The 18,995-nt window shown below is 29.4% G+C and overlaps 1 protein-coding gene across 1 annotated transcript in view; it reads right to left on the bottom strand.

The window, feature by feature from the left end:
- Positions 1-18,995, bottom strand: part of LOC140443474 (proton-coupled amino acid transporter 1-like) — a 322,463-nt gene that overhangs the window by 220,998 nt on the left and 82,470 nt on the right. The gene's annotated exons all lie outside the window — the stretch shown is intronic.

The following is an 18,995-nucleotide window of genomic DNA, read 5'->3' as shown; positions in this document are numbered from 1 at the left end:
TATTATGTCTTCACAATATTTTGTATGTTACGTTTAAGATGGTTATTCCTCTGTAGTTGTCACATATTGTTTGATTTACTTTCTTGTGGATAGGTACAATTATACCTACATTCCAGTCTTCTGGCAATTTTATTTGCTTCCAGATCAGTTCTACTAGTCTACATATACAGTATGTTAGGTTTTTTTTCCATGCTTTAAAAGTTCTGAAGGAATGCCATCTGCCCCAGGAGCTTTGTTTTCTTTCAGTTTCTGTATAGCTCCTTCATCGTCAATGTCCTCGAGTTGGATTTCTGATTCGTGGAGCCCTGTCTCACCTCTTGAGTGGTTATATGCCTGTTGTGTTTGTTGTGTTTTGTATTGTAAAAAGGCTTTCTTCTTTTCTTCACATTTTGTCTTCACTTCCTCTCTAACCTATGGTGTTTTCTTTTTTGATATGTTATTGTTCGTTGCTTTCCTCTCTTCTAGTGATTTTGTTGCTGCGTTAATTATGATATTTTTGAGTTTTCCTCAGCTTTCCTCGATGATATCGTTTTCTAATATTTCATTCCCAGCGATCTTCTCTGATATTATTTTTCTGTATAAGTATTCCGTTGATTTCGTATTTAGTCCTTCAACTTTGATTTTTGTCTACTACTATGGTCGCTACCTAGCTCTGCTGAGTTGAGACATCTTACGTCGATTATTTTCGATGGATGTATATTTCTGTTGGTTATAACATAATCTATCATATATCCTTGTCCACGGGTGTTATTAAATGTATATTTGTGTTGGTCTGTGTGGTCAAAAAATGTGTTGTGTATTCTATTCTATATGATTCTGAAAGACTACTTTATCAGCTTTCGAGATCTGAAATAATTTTTAATCTGAAACCGATTCGGCTCTGAGCGCTAAAATTCTGGATTAATTAGTTTTATTGCTCGCCAGTGTATATTAGCAATACCTAAATAAAATAAAAGTATTAATTCTTATTTATTTATTTTTCCAACTATATTAGATTGGAAAAAAAATAATGTGAGTCGCTCGCGATGATCAATGCAAGATTGCTTACACTCCAATAATTTTCGTAATAGAAAAACAATTCGGGATTATTTAGAAAGTGAGAAAGTATTGTTTAAAATTTTACAAAAAATGGTACATGGTTTTGTAGAAGATAAGAATTCAAAATTAATTTTAGATATATAACGAGTTGTATATTATTTCCTTCGAGGGTAATGCTATGAATAGATGTTATCTTTTACAAAGAGGCATATTCCTGTAGCAAAACAAAAGAAAGCTTAGTCGATATCATATACTGTTAATTGGAGGAAAAACCACTTACAATAAACGCGCTTGATTTCTTGAAACTTAAAATTAGGAAAATTTGAAGTTTGGTAGTGGGATGAATTTGTATGAATGAATGTCGATTAGCTAGAAAGTACTAGGGGAGGAGAATAGGACAGTCGACTTAAAAATTAAACCAAGAGATTTAAGATCGAGAACAAGAAGTCCACTTTAAGAACAGTGTGTGGAATCATTATTGTGTTTTTAACAGCTAGAAAAAGAAGTCCAGTTTGAGAACAGTGTGTGAAAAAGAAGTATAAGTTTTGTGTGTGAGTTTAAGTTGGTGAGCAGAATAGTTGTAGACGAATCGAGATCCAGGGCGAGAATCTCAAACTCCTTGTGTCCGAAGAGACTCCTAAATCTGTAAGAAAAGGAAAAAAGTTTTATAAAGGTAGTACAAGATAACCATTAGAGGCGGGAGACGCAATTTGCGGAAAGAGTCCCATTATTATTGTTGTAAAACGAGTCGGAGGTGTTTTTTTTTTATTTGGAAAGAAACTGAACGACTGCTGTTTTTTTGTGTGACAGTTTTTGGAAGGAGGAAGCAGAGCCACACATGTTTTAGAAATTTGGACAGTATGTCGGGAACACAATCCGGAGACTAAGTCAGTATGCGTTTGGGAGACATCGCAGAAATAAGATAAACAAAGGTCAGTCACTTTGTTAGTGAAATAAGCGTTGTATGCACACCGTATATTTTATTTAAACTCATATCATAAAGTAATTGATAAAAAAGCATTGAATTCATAAGCCAGAAAATTTGCATAAAATAAAATTTGTTTATTTTTAAGACAGTTAATGAGAACAGTTTTGCAGTAAATTAAAGATATTGGTTTTAAAAGGAAAATAATAGAATTAAGTTTTCTTTTGCTCTGAGGAATAGATAATTCAGTGAATACAAATTTGTTATTTATACAAACATTTTTTATACGAACAATTTGTCAGTGAATACAAATTTGTTATTTGTTATTTATAACAAAGGTTCTAAATTGTGTTATAATATGTATTCCCTTTGTCTATGCTAAAGAAAGCCAGCATCCAGGAAACACTAGAAGCCACGAATTGAAAGTAAAATAAATTTTATTGTGTAGTAAAGAACCCTGAGAAATTGAATAAAAAGCAAAATAAAGCAGATCATAATAATATAGATATATATATATATATATATATATATATATATATATATATATATATATATATATATATATATGTGTATATGTAAATATATATATATATATATATATATATATATATATATATATATATATAAAAAGAAGTACTTGTGACTCGTTTGGAACAAATATATAACTGTTTTGGATGGGTTGGAGTCAATAATAGGGCTATTGGTTAACTATTTTTTTATTCTCGAGCTTTCAATTGTGTTTACAATTATTATCAAGAGCTAAAAAAGACAAAATACTCACAAGGTTGAACTAAAAAGAAAAAACAATTTTTGTTAACTTACCAAATAAAAATTAGTTTGGTAAGTAAAAATCACTGCTTACATCTTCAAAATATTTAATAAAAAAATGTTTTAATCTAATAAATGTTTCTCCGAAAAATTTGTTAATTTTGAAAACATTTTTTTTAATATAAAAATAATTGAATTTATAAATAAGTTCAAATAGCAACTAATTACAAATAGCCTCAATGTCATAAATGCCAACATAAAATTTTTATTTTTGACAATTATATTGCCAAAAGTAAAATTTCGTTTAAACATTCTTTTTTATTTAGTAACAAAAAGAAGAAGATTTATTCACCGTTGACAGATGTCTGAAAGAATGTGACAGATAAATGGAGAATTAAATATGACATTTTACAAGTTTTATATATAAATCATAAAGAAAGAATATAATTATAAATTTTGCTTAAATTTTGAATTTCAGATCTTTTGTTTAAACTATTATCATTTTTGCTAATACAAACCATTTCCAAAAAAGTCCTTTTAAATTTATTACTTTCACTACATAAAATTTTAATGTTATCAAAATCCATAATATGGTCTTTATCGATTACATGTTCTGCCAAAGCACAAGATGGTTTTTTAATTCTGCAATGACTTTTGTGAGAAATAATGCGATTTGAAAGATTTCTTCCGGTCTCACCAACATATTCAGCCTCACACTGAGTACAACTAATGCTGTATACTAAATTCGTTTTTTCAAATTTGTCTATAGGATATTTAGTTTTAGAATATAAAGATGAAATAGTTTTGATGTTCTTTGTTGCTATTTTTATATTGTCAATAACCTTTAGTGTTTGTATTAATTTAGGTGTTAATGATGGTATAAAAGGTAGTGAATGATAATAGATGTTTTGATTGTTAGATACAATGTTTTGAGATTGAGCAAAAAATGGTGTTAAATTATTTATATTACCAATATTAGAAAAAAGCATCCTATGTAGCATATCTGGAGGATAAGGGTTTTCAATTAGAATATTTTTTAATAATTGAAGATCTTCCTGTAGATAATCTGGATGAGAAAGTTTTAAAACACGTTCTTTTAATCCTGTTATAAGGTTCATTTTCATCTTATTTGGATGGTGAGAGTAATAGCTTATAAATCTATTACTACATATGGGTTTTCTGAACCATCTGGTTTTCAACATATTGTCTGTATTTCTTACAATTCTCATGTCAAGGAATGGTAGAGAATTATCTACCTCTTCCTCAACTGTAAATTGTATATGTTGATTATGACTGTTGAAAATGTTGACTGTTTCATGAATTTTGTGTTTAGGAAGTGCCAAAACTAAATCATCTACATATCTCTTAATAAAAGGAATGAAAAAAGTGCAATTACTGATACAATCACTGATAACATCATCCATGACATAGCTACTTAGAATGGGTGAAAGACTAGATCCCATAGGACTACCAAAAATTTGTTTATAAAATACACCATTAAATATAAAAATATTAGAATCAAAAACAAAGTTGATAAGTGTTTTGAAATGTAATAAGTCAATATTAGTGTGTTGTGAAATCTCATTCCAATGTTTTTCAACACTACTTATGATTAAATCTAAAGGCAAATTAGTAAAAAGAGATGTTACATCAAAACTAACTAAAACATAATTTTGTGGTAATTGGAAATTATTAATGAAAGAACTAAAATCAAATGAATCTTTAATGTAAAAATTGTTGTTTAAATTATAAGCATTAGTTAAGATGTCAGTGAGGAGCTGTGCTATTGGTCCATTAGGAGGGCATAAAGATGAAACAATTGGTCTCATAGATAAAGTTGGTTTATGTATTTTTGGCAGAGCATAAAACCGTGGAGCAATAGAATTATAAATTTTGAGCTCTTTTGCTTTTTTATTATCAATAAATTTCTTTATGTTTAACTTAGATACTAGACAATTTGCTTTTTGTTGCAAAGTACAAACAGGATTCCTTCTAAGTGTAGTGTAATACTTAGTATCATTTAAGAGTTCTCCAGTTTTTTGTAGATAATCCTCTTTGTACATTACAACAGTTACGTTACCTTTATCGCTTTTAACAATATAAATTTCAGGATGGTTTTTAAGAAAAAGTTTAGTTTGCATATAGTATTTATTTAAAAAATGATCTTTGATTTCTTTATGCAAAAAGTTTGTAATAACGTTTGTACATTTAGATCTAACAACATCCTTTTAATATTAATAAGTTCAATAAATTAAAAATAGAAGCTTTTGATAAGATAAAATTTTAAGAAAAATGGTTTAAAAATCTAACATCTATTCATTTTCCTTTTGAAATTAAAAAATTTTTAGTATTAGGACCTAAATTTTCTTTATGTCCTTCCAAATCTGATATTAGAGTTCCTAATTTACTTTCTGATATTGAATCAATAATCAGACCACTTAATGATAGTCAAAAGGATGTTATGATATATATATATATATATATATATATATATATATGTGTGTAAATATATATATATATTATATATATATATATATATATATATATATATATATATATATATATATATATATATATATATATATATATATATATAATTCAGCATTGAGAACTTGATATAACTGGCAGTGATAAAAATCATATTCATATCCACTACATTTTAAAAAACAGTTAATTATTTAAATAGAATAATATAGTATTCTTCGGATAAATCCAGAATAAAACAAAATATTCACAAATTCACAAATATGTAGCTTAATCCACTGTGTGTTTGTGTTTGGATAATTCTAATATATCCTTTTAGGTATAATCGAAAATGTCTAAAATATTGTGTAGGTACACATTTATAGTCTTCTTTATTTTTGTGTTATTCTTTATTTTTGATATGCCGATTTTCCTTTTTGTAAATATTCATATTTGTAACTGACCAATCATTCTTCACCAAAATACTTTGAGTTTTAAAATTTGGAAAAAAATTTATACAGTAACCATGTTGTGGTTGCATCAATGTATAGATCAGAATATGTATTCAAATTTAATGTAATGTAGTGAAATGAAATCTGATATCGATATTAGACTGTTTGTCTCAATATTTGCAGTAGAATTAATAATCGGAGAATTTTATTCGTGATTAAGTATGATGGAGTGTTTGGTATAAATAATAGGTATTAACAAAAGCTAGATAACTTATCAGTTAAAATCGCTATAAAAAATATATATATATATATATATATATATATAACTTATCAGTTAAAATCTCTATAAAAAATCAATTTCTAAGAACGGTACATTATATATATATATATATATATATATATATATATATATATATATATATATATATATATATATATATATATATATATATATTATTGTGATATTTAGAGTCTTGGTGCGCCAAGCAATAATTAGCTAATTAATTTTTTTGATTAATTAAAATTATTTAAATGATATGATTATGACTCTATCACAATTTTTAATTCTTGTATCTCAGGGTTAAATTCGTGCTTCAATATCTATGCTATTACATGTGAAAGGTAAGGTCCAGAGAATACCGGAATAATAAAAAACACATATGATCTAACACTATATATTGAAATAAAAATAATGAAATAATTCACACTCAAAAGTTTTCAATAAACAAATCTCATATAAGGATTCTCAAAATTTTGTTCTCCGTACGTGAACAATCAAAATTTATGGTACAAACAATATTAATTGAAATCTCAAAATTCCGAACTATTCTAACTCTCCTAATCAAAATATTTATATCCTTTCTAAATTAAGTGTAAAAATTTTGTTATCAATAAAAGGAAAAAACTGCAGAAAACAAAATATCTCTCTCTGATGATGAGTGGTCCAAATCCTTGTTCCTTGTAGACTATATTATCTCCTCTCAACCGCTCCCTATGTAATCAGCAATCTTACACAGATTGTTGCAAGTATATCGTCCTTAATGATCTCCTTCAAAAGCACAAATCATTCAAATTATGATAGCCTTTCTCCTCTCGATAAACTGAATCTCTCGTTGGCCCGAGTGAAATATGACTCTTGGAATATCTTCTCTTTACGATAAACTGAATCTCTCGTTGGCCTGAACAGTGACTCTTGGAATATAAGTAGAGAAATATGACTTACAATATTTTGCTTCTTCAGCTTCTGCCAGATACACTAACTCCACAAAAACTCACTAACATTCAACACTACTGCTTGCTACATTTCAGGAACCGCCAGAGAACAATCACTGTTCCTCTCACAGACTTGGAAACCAACTGATCTTTTTCTCTCTCCTCCTCAATCTCGCTAAACTTTTTCGTACATACCTATCCCACCTTTTTCAATCTCCGCCAATCAAAACTCGTCACAATTCCCCCATTTTTTCATTTCGATAACAAACAAATTTTTACCTATAATTATAAAATTTCCTAAAACTTATTTACAAATAATATTTTCTATAATTCTTAAAAACTAACAAAAACCTCTATCTAAAATCTCTTCTATTTGTCCCTAATCACTGCATTAATGTATTTTGGAAAACCCCGTTCAATTGTCTTTTTGTTTTCACTTAAAACTATGCGGGTCACTCAAGTATAACAAAGAAATAATTTATGCAAAGCTTACTTTTTGTTTGGTACAGGTAATTCAAGAAATTAATAACTCTCCTTCTTCGAAATGTTTGTTGGATATTATTCTACTTATCTGAATTATTTTAATGTTATTGAATTTTGAAATATTTTTAAACAAACCAATATTTTTCTCGATTTTACATATCATAACAAATCCCCGCCATTTGATCTGCCGAAAACTCTTTGTTAAATTTTAAAAATGACAAAAGTTTTCTAGGATCAAATTATTTCACTATGTTATTAAAATCTACTTATGATACTGACAAATGTCGTAAATGTTAAAATACCCCGTATATTGCCTGTCTTTATACGGGATTGGATATATTTTCGTTTTAAATTTTTCCAAGTATTTTCCCTTAAAAGAAAGTTCATAATTTTTAACCACTTGATTTACTTTATTAACAAAATCTCCATGGTTTCCTAAAATCTTCTCTATTTCCTTCTCCATGTTTTTTCCACACTTTATTTTTCTTTCATCCACCTTTTGTTCACATGTGTTCACTGTCCATAATACTTCTTCACAAAATTCTGGATTCTCGTCCATCAGTGCCATTTTTTCTTCTGTTTTCTTTTTATCCTCTAATTCCCTTTGGTATTCCGAGCACCATGTTTCTATTCCTTTCACTTCTCTGATGATACCTTCTTTTTCTTCCTGCTTCCATTCTGTTTTATCGTCGGTTGCCAACAATTCTTCTGTACCTTCTATTTCCTGTTTTTCTCTGGTCTCCATCTTATTTTCCTGCTTTCTTTTCGAACTCTTCTTCTTTTTCTTCCTTCTCTTTTTCTTTTCTGTTAGATCTTGTTCTTGTACTTTCGGTTTATCCTCTACAGTCATATCGATTTCTTTGCGTTTTTCCTGTGCATTGATTCTTCCAGAATTTGTTTTCCTATCTGTTTGCTTTTCTTCTCCTGTGTTGTCTGGTTCTGCTCTGATTTCCAGTTTATTTTCCGAAAAATTTATGGTGATATCTTTTTTCCTCAATTCATCAATTCCCGCTATCATATCATGATTTAAATCTTCAATCACCACACATTTCATAATATGGAATTTGTTTCCCACTCTTATCTGTACTCCCAAGCCTTCGTTTACTGTCGTCAAATTTTTATTGTTTGCACCCACTAAATCAACCCTAGGAATCTTATACACAAATCTGTCCAAATTTAATTCTTTTACTAGTTTTTTATTGATTAGCGATATCACCGATCCAGAATCAATCACAATTTTAATCGCTTTATGTTTTATAAATGCATCTAAAAATATTAGATTAGAATTAGAAATTTGTCTGTCGTTTCCTATTGCTACATGATTCATCTCCCTTCTATTTTGTTGTTGGAAGCTCTGGTTATTTCTATCGTCCCTTTGTTCGTTAGTATTCCTATTCGGAGGATTTTGTGCATCTCTATTCCTGTTGTGATTTTCATATGTTCTCTGTTGTGTGTCATTCCTGTTATCGTAATTTTGTTGTCTATTGTAATTATTGTAATTTCTCGGCCTATATTCGTTTGTTGATCTGGGATGTCGGTTTCTCTGGTCATAATTTGATGAATACCTTCTTTCCGGTCCATTATATTGGTCATGTTGTCTTCTATTTCTCATTTCTTTTCTTTTCGCTTCTTTTAATTGAAGGAATTGGCACAAACTATCAATATCTTGATAGTTTCTCAAAATCACGTGATCTTCCAACGTTTCCTCAAAATGTCTGCTGATCATTTCTACCAGCTGTTCGGTAGAATATTTGTATTCTAGATATTTTGAATTGTTATATATCTGCAAAGCATATCTTTCTTCAGATATTCCCATTTTTTCGTGATATTTTCCATTCTGTAGCTCTTGGTTGATTTCTCTCTGTTTATTTTTCCCCCAGAAATAGTTGATAAATTTATTTTCAAAATCTGTCCAATTTTCAAACTCATCTTCCTTGCTTTCATACCATAACGCTGCTCCTTCTTTCAAATGGTTTCTAATTGTTTCTTTGCAATCGTCAAAATATCTAATATGTTGTAATTTGGTTTTCAAATTTTTAACAAACGGTACTGGGTGTGTTTTCCGAATATCCCCGCCAAATTGTATTTTCGACTCGCTTGTTCCATGGATGATAACTTCTTTTCTCTCTACCCCTCTTAGTTCAATTTCTGCCATTTGTTTTTCATTTTGCTTTAATCTTCTTTCTACTTCCTTCCTGTCTTCTTGTAGCGCATTTTTAAATTTTATTTCTAATCCCTCCAAATTATCTTTAATTCTCATTTCTTGTTCTTTCATATTATTTTTAATTTCATTAATCTCTTCTATTTGTTGTATCAGTTCTTTCTTTATCCCCTCAACACATCCTTTAATTTCCTGTTCATAGTTTTCCAGACGCTGCTCTATATTGCTCATTGTTTGTTTTGTTTCTTGTTGATTTCTATCCATTTTTAGTGACTGGAGTTGCATTAGTTGTAATATTTTATCTATTCCTGATAGTTCTTTTCTCTCCTCAACTATTGTCACATTTCCTTCATTATCCGATACTTCTTCCAAAATTGTTTCATCTTCTCTGTTATCCTCCTTCCTTTCCTGCATTTTACTTTGTCTCCTTGTGACAGACATGTTGTTACTTTTTGTTATTGTTTTTGTCCCCGCCAAATGTGAAATTTTACAACACTCTATATGTTTCAGAACACGACAATATTTCTCCCCAAATGTATTAAATTTTCACGACAAATATCAAATATGCAATCAGTAAAATTCAAATAATTCAAAATAAATATCAAATGTACGATTGGTAAAGAAAATAAAATCAAATAATTCAACAGCAGTAAATGTCCACTAACTACGATCAAACAATAAATCAAATTTATATTCCCTGGAAAAATTGTCAAAATACTTTCAAATTCAAATTCCCTCAATGTTATATGTTTTTATCTCTGGATCACCTGTACTTATTCCAGATCTCTTTCCCTTCCTTCAAATGTAAAGCTGCGATATTTTCAAGCCCCACGTTTTGGAAGCCAGTTATTGTGATATTTAGAGTCTTGGTGCGCCAAGCAATAATTAGCTAATTAATTTTTTTGATTAATTAAAATTATTTAAATGATATGATTATGGCTCTATCACAATTTTTAATTCTTGTATCTCAGGGTTAAATTCGTGCTTCAATATCTATGCTATTACATGTGAAAGGTAAGGTCCAGAGAATACCGGAATAATAAAAAACACATATGATCTAACACTATATATTGAAATAAAAATAATGAAATAATTCACACTCAAAAGTTTTCAATAAACAAATCTCATATAAGGATTCTCAAAATTTTGTTCTCCGTACGTGAACAATCAAAATTTATGGTACAAACAATATTAATTGAAATCTCAAAATTCCGAACTATTCTAACTCTCCTAATCAAAATATTTATATCCTTTCTAAATTAAGTGTAAAAATTTTGTTATCAATAAAAGGAAAAAACTGCAGAAAACAAAATATCTCTCTCTGATGATGAGTGGTCCAAATCCTTGTTCCTTGTAGACTATATTATCTCCTCTCAACCGCTCCCTATGTAATCAGCAATCTTACACAGATTGTTGCAAGTATATCGTCCTTAATGATCTCCTTCAAAAGCACAAATCATTCAAATTATGATAGCCTTTCTCCTCTCGATAAACTGAATCTCTCGTTGGCCCGAGTGAAATATGACTCTTGGAATATCTTCTCTTTACGATAAACTGAATCTCTCGTTGGCCTGAACAGTGACTCTTGGAATATAAGTAGAGAAATATGACTTACAATATTTTGCTTCTTCAGCTTCTGCCAGATACACTAACTCCACAAAAACTCACTAACATTCAACACTACTGCTTGCTACATTTCAGGAACCGCCAGAGAACAATCACTGTTCCTCTCACAGACTTGGAAACCAACTGATCTTTTTCTCTCTCCTCCTCAATCTCGCTAAACTTTTTCGTACATACCTATCCCACCTTTTTCAATCTCCGCCAATCAAAACTCGTCACAATTCCCCCATTTTTTCATTTCGATAACAAACAAATTTTTACCTATAATTATAAAATTTCCTAAAACTTATTTACAAATAATATTTTCTATAATTCTTAAAAACTAACAAAAACCTCTATCTAAAATCTCTTCTATTTGTCCCTAATCACTGCATTAATGTATTTTGGAAAACCCCGTTCAATTGTCTTTTTGTTTTCACTTAAAACTATGCGGGTCACTCAAGTATAACAAAGAAATAATTTATGCAAAGCTTACTTTTTGTTTGGTACAGGTAATTCAAGAAATTAATAACTCTCCTTCTTCGAAATGTTTGTTGGATATTATTCTACTTATCTGAATTATTTTAATGTTATTGAATTTTGAAATATTTCTAAACAAACCAATATTTTTCTCGATTTTACATATCATAACAATATATATAAAGAAGTATATATTTCAAATAACAGTCTTTGCATGGAATGTTATATACTACATTTGATTTCTCCCAAATATCTAAAGTTGTTTTAGTACGTGAGAAAACAATGTCAGATCTTTGAAACATTGGTCCAAACTAGGTCACAAATTAGCGAAACTTGAACCTAGAAGAGTTTTTTTGTTAGAATGCCGTAGGAGAAAACAGACATCTACTTTTATACAAAACCAGATAGATCGAATGGTCAACACCATCTTCAGAGCTACCCGAGGTTCAGTTAGACGCAGAGTGAACAATTTTGAAATTCAGGTGAGAGTTCCCCTTCTTAACATTTCCATACACTCTGTACATCATGACATCAAAACCGTCACTCAACAAATCCAATCTCTCACTGCCCAACTCAGGAATTCCCTTCCTACTTATATCATCCACAATTTCGACCTTAGACTTCACAGACAAATTCAATTTATCTTCAATAAATCTCTTAAAACACTCCAAAAAAAGATTGCCAACCTTGGCAACACTTCTTTTTCTAAAATCAATATCAACAGAAGTGGTTAAGAAACCTTACTGAAATTGATCTTCCTCCCAACGTTGCTAAATTATTAGCTCTTGGTCCTAAATTTGGATTATCTCCAACCCTGAAGGATTATTTAATTTGTAACCTATTATCTGACGTTGAAAACATTCTTACAGTTTCCGAATCTACAGATCTCACTCAATTGAGATCATCAGCCAATTTATCAACAATCAATCAACATTTTACTTAATTTTACTAATGCTTTAAAAAAATCACAATCTGAAATTGATCTAGCCTATAATGAAACTAGAACTTTTCTTAAAGACCATCCTGAACTATTGGTACTTTTAAGTGATAAGGGTAATACCACTGTACTTATGTATAAACAACAATACATGGATCTCAGCCAATTACTTTTGAATGATGAACAATATTATCGACCGTTACCCAGAAATCCCACCAGTACGTTTACTTCCAGAATCAATAACCACATCTCCAAGTTAAAAAGATCGAATCTTATTACAGATGTTGTACCCTAAGCTCTTAATAATTACAATGGCATCTCTCCGAGATTTTCCTGTTTGCCTAAAATCCATAAACCTCAATTGTGCATGCGTCCTATAGTATCATCCATTAATTCTCCTAATTGCAACATTGCACGTTTTTTGGCTAATATACTTTCAACGGCATATAATAATGATAACGAAATTAATATCTCAGACTCCTTCAAGTTTAGTGATTTTATCAACAACTTCCAACTACCTTTAGGATTCCAAGTAGTAAGTTTCGATATAGGGTCTCTCTTTACTAACTTACCTTTAAATGTTGTTCTTACCTCTTTACATAATTATTGGAATTAAATTCAACCCCATTATCCCTTCGGATGGGACATTTTCGTGGAACTCGTCAAGTTGGTGTTTGACACCAACTATTTGGTGTTCAATGATATATTTTACCTACAGATTTTTGAAACCCTAAAGGGATCTTCTATTTCTCCCCTGTTAGTTGGTTTCGTCTTGGATGACCTTATTGTAGATAGACTTAGATTACAACATTCCTTTTGTCAAGAGGTATGTTGACGACTTGATCCTGGCCGTACCCAATAATCAAATTACTCACACTCTTTCTGTCTTCAATGAATACAATCCCCACTTGCAGTTCACTTGCGAGATGGAAGTAAATAACACCATTCCGTTCCTTTACATGTTAATTGTACGAGGTGTTGACTACATCCTAAGAACCAAATGGTTTAGAAAAAGCATTGCTAGCAATCGCTTCCTTAATTATTATTCCTTTCATCCTAAAAGATTTAATTTTCATAATTTTATTTTAGTTACACCTAAATCCGATCAATACATGGCCTAAATCTTTTAGTTTTTATCCTCTAAGGAAAAAAGTAGCTTCTATCTTGATACTTCCTTAAATTAAATCCCTATATTCATTTCAACGAGAACTTTAGCAATTTTCATACATCATATTCGATGTAAAATCTTTTCCAAAAGGAACCATATGGTAAACTCACAATATCACATTATATTTCATTATTATTCACTAATTTAAGATTCCCCAACAATGGTCATCGGTACTTTTTATATAGAACCTTCTTTTTAATTAGATTTATAACTAAATTGACATTTCTATTCTGTCCTGTAAACATATAGATAATTGTTATCTAGTTGAATTGTTGGCAAAAAGACTGTTTCCCAAGCCATATTATTTTTTGTTTTACCCTTCGGAGTAGTAGATCCCTATCTGTTAAAAATAGGCGCTTTTTTTAATTACTTTTGTGTCTCTAACAATAAAGTTAACTTTCCACGCTTTTTTTAATAAAAATAATTTTTTTTTGTTCAAATTGTTTCACTAAGCTCAATTAAAACAAATTACTTTTTCTCCTGGCATCATGTTCGATAATTTTACATCAATGATAGAATAGAACTATTATTGTATTATATTATACTGTTCTTGTTAACATATTGTGACATTTATGTGACTTTTTAATGTTTGTATAAATTTTAAAAAACCCTAAATTTGTTTTTTCTAACTGTAACTATTTTGTAACACCTCAACATATGCATTTGACATTGTTTGACATCTATATATGACTTTGCAAACATTAAAACTAAAGAAGTGCAGAAATACTGCACGAAACGTTTTCTATTAAAAGATTGAAATAGTTTTCTCATTTTTTATTTCTCCTTGACCGATATCCCCATTTCAGTGAGATGTTAATCTCACTCACATTGTGTATTTATATATATATATATATATATATATATATATATATATATATATATATATATATATATATATATATATATATATATATATATATATATATATATATATATATATATTATTGTGATATTTAAAGTCTTGGTGCGCCAAGCAATAATTAGCTAATTAAATTTTTTTGATTAATTAAAATTATTTAAATGATATGATTATGACTCTATCACAATTTTTAATTCTTTTATCTCAGGGTTAAATTCGTGCTTCAATATCTATGCTATTACATGTGAAAGGTAAGGTCCAGAGAATACCGGAATAATAAAAAACACATATCGCACCCTTATTCAAAAAGAGAAATAACTCAAAATTTGCGTTTATTGAGTTTTCATCATAAAGTGAAATAACTATGCAAGGAGAATGTCTAGTGCAACCTTTGGCGCCTTACGATGAAAAATGAAGGAGATAGATGACAGTGTTTCTCTTTTTGACTAACAGGCGGGAACAAGTTGATACCGATAAAGTGATCAAATTTAGTAATGAGTCGGCGTTAGGAGAGGTAAGAGCTGTGCAGTGAGTTAAAAAGGTGAAGTAACACGAAATCATTTGGTGTTATACTATCAGGTAATTATTTAATATACGTTTATTTTTTCCAAAAGTGCATTAATTTAGCGTTGTTTCACTTTATTAGAAAGGTTGACATCGTTTTTCCTGTAACATTGTGACTTATTACAGTTTAGTATAAATTACATCAGAGGATTATAAAAAACATTTTAAGTTAATGCATTTTTTGATTAAAATATTTAACCAAATCATGAGTGATTAAGTATTGCTTCAGTATTATATTATTTAGATATCAGAAAAATAGTAATTTTTTGTGTTACTTCTGTTTATTAATTATTGTCCAAATATTTTATAATTTAAACTTGAAAACTAATTATTGTTAGTAAGTGGTTATTTAATATTTTTTATTATATAAAACATCATTTTAAGCGGTATCTTTATTTTTAGACTTTAAGATGTCTTCGAGAGCACGAAAAATACTCGGCTTAGTTGTTGAAAATACTGTGCTGAATTCTAAAAATATGTCATCGGATTATAATTCAACTGAGAAAACTAATCATGCGGTGAGTATTTAAAATTTTTACATAATATTTAACTGAGCATTGCCTCTAATTCCTCTTTTGATTTTAGTTATTAAGTGAAAATAGTTTCGCTGTTGAGATCCAGAAGAATGTTAACATGGAGGTTAAAATGGCACCGGAACCAGTGGATAGTAACGATAACTCAGTTGAAGTAGCTGTAATAGTAAGTACTTAAAGCTTGTAAACTGAATCACAAATTTACTGTTTAATTAGTATTTTAATACCATAACCATAAATTATAATAATTATGCTGTTTAATTACAGAAATCTCAGTTTGCAAACATACAATCCTTAGTACCTTATGATGATACTGACGGTAGTTTATCTGACAATGAAGATATTGTTACTGGATGCTTAACTACGGAGGAAGGACATCGTCTTATTCAGTCTTCATCAAATAGTTCATCATCGTCAGCTTCATCTTTGGATTCATCCGATAGTTTATCTTCGGGCTCGTCCAATTGTTCTCCATTACCAGCAAAAGTAAACTTACTAACCCATATTAATCAAAACGTGACTGTTGATCAACTGGACAGTGATGGCGTTGTAAGTTATTATTTATGACTGTTGATAGTTATTATAGATAATTTATACTATTAAATTATATTGATCTTTTAGGTAGTAAATCGTCGTCCCAGGGAGTTACAAAAGGTTCAAGATTATTATATTTCTCCTTTATGTACTGATGAAAGTGATGTTGACTTAAGCGATACAGATCCAACATTCATTAACATTGAATCTAAAAGAAAGAGAAACTACTTTTTTGAAAATTTGAGATCTTCTTCCACCAGTTCGGCAGATTCCTATCGTTCTTCTGGTAATTATATTCCAAAAAAGGGACGCAAACGGACTAAAAATCCTTCCCAATGGAAACAGAATAAACTTAAGCGCAGGCGTAATACAGAAAAATCATATATGTATCCATGTCGCAAACAAAAAAGACTATTCCAGCCAGGTGTCTTAAAGAACCATGTACAGAAAAATGTAGACTTAAATGCACTACAAATATTAATATAGAGTGTAGGTACGATCTTTTTAAGAAGTTTTGGGATTTAGGTGATTTAAGTAAACAAAGAGCATACATAAGTGCCAGTATGATTGACATTCAGCCTAAATACAAATATAGCAATGCTCAGAGACCCAGACACAACAATAAAGCATTTCATTTCATTGTGAATAATACGACGATTAGAGTTTGTAAAACTTTTTACAAGGCTACATTGGACATCTCCGATAGGATGATATTTACGGTACAGAATAAAATGAACAACAACGATTTTTCGCAAACTGATTTTAGAGGCAGACATGACAGTAATAGAAAAATTAGTCCAGAATTACGAGCTGCAATCATTGAGCACATTCAATCTATCCCTAAAATTGAATCACACTACCTTCGAGCTTCTACAACAAAGGAATATATTGATGGCAGCAAAAATATCAAAGATTTGTTCAATGATTTTAAGCTAAAACAAGAAAATGACAATAGAGACGCAGGTACTTATAGTAAATATTATAAAATATTTACAACGGAATTTAATCTCTCCTTTTTTCAACCAAAAAAGGGTCAATGTGATCTATGCACCTCGTATAATAATTCTAATGCTGACCAAAAGAAGAACCTGAAAGAAAAATACCAAACGCATATAAAAGAGAAAAACTATAGTAGGATTGAAAAGTTTAATGATCGCAGAGAAATAAATAAAAATATCAAAGTAGTTGTGTTTGATTTAGAAGCGGTGTTGCAATGCCCAAGAGGTAACTCTTCTTCCTTTTACTATAAGTCTAAGCTTAATTGCTACAACTTAACTTTAACCGAATTAACACCACAGGATTTTAAGGTAGCCTACAAAAATGTACACTGCTATTTTTGGTCGGAGAGTGAGGCTAAACGTGGGGCTATAGAAATCGGATCATGTGTATGGGCATATCTAAAAGCTATAACTGATGAAGACGATGATGAAAAGGAAGTAATTTTCTATTCGGACAATTGTTGTGGCCAGAATAAAAATAAATATTTAACATCTCTTTATCTTCATGCTGTGCAAACATTGACAATAAAAAGCATAACACATAAATATTTAATAAGAGGACACACGCAGAATGAGGCTGATAGTGTCCATAGCCTAATTGAAAAGGAAATTAAAAAAAATTTAAAATCTGGTCCGATATACACACCAGACCAATATATTGCTTTAATTAAAAATGCCAAAAAGTCTCCACCTTCGATAATTGTTCATGAACTAAATTTTGAATCATTTCACGATTTAAAATTATTGCAAGAAGAATGGGGATATAATTATTCAACTAATACAGAGGGACATAATGTTAATTGGAACGAAATTAAAATTTTGAAAATCGCTAAAGAAAATCCTTTTTCCATGTATTATAAAACATCATAAAAAGATGAAAATTACCGGGAAGTAAATGTTAGAAATAAACGGAAGAAAATGAAACTAATTACAGAAATAGAACTTAAAGCAGCCTATTGTGATAAACAAAAAATAAGTGACAATAAGAAAAAAGACTTACAAGAACTAATTTCAAAAGGATTAGTTCCTTCATTTTATGCTGGGTTTTATAATTCTATATTTTAAGTTTTTTTTTTAAATATATTGATTATAACTATTATGAGTATAATCAAACTTAGGTATTAATTGTTTAATAAGAATGTGTTATTTAATTTTGTATATCCCAATGTAAAATGTTTTCTCTAATAATTATAGATAAAATAAAAAACACGACTTTTTATTTACAACAATCGTATTATATTTGTGAACAAAGATTAATATTTCAGTGGTTTATTTTTTTAGTATAAGCCAATACCGCAATAAGTCTAAATAGTTCACCTACATGATACGTGACTTTAATATAAAACTGCATTATTTATAATTGTTTCGACTTTGTCTAAATTATGATATTATATTTTTCATCAAAGAGTAAAATAAATATGAACTTTTTTTATAAAATTAATTTATACGTATTACAGTTTAAAAATATAATAATATGGAACCACAATATAATAATGCATTAGTTACACTACCCACTCCTACTTTTGGAATTACTATAAAACCATTTTTATATATATTTTTTTGCAAATTAAGTTGTCTATAAAATATTATCAAACTTTAAATGCGTTTTCCCACCAAATTGAAATTTTGAGTTATTTCTTTTTCTGAATAAAGGTGCGATATGATCTAACACTATATCGCACCCTTATTCAAAAAGAGAAATAACTCAAAATTTGCGTTTATTGAGTTTTCATCATAAAGTGAAATAACTATGCAAGGAGAATGTCTAGTTCGACCTTTGGCGCCATTACGATGAAAAATGAGGGAGATAGATGACAG

The sequence above is a fragment of the Diabrotica undecimpunctata genome, chromosome 6 (assembly GCF_040954645.1).
Source record: "Diabrotica undecimpunctata isolate CICGRU chromosome 6, icDiaUnde3, whole genome shotgun sequence".
Lineage (NCBI taxonomy): Eukaryota > Metazoa > Arthropoda > Insecta > Coleoptera > Chrysomelidae > Diabrotica > Diabrotica undecimpunctata.
Note: the sequence above shows the minus strand (reverse complement) of the source record. Positions and strands in the feature narration are given on the sequence as shown.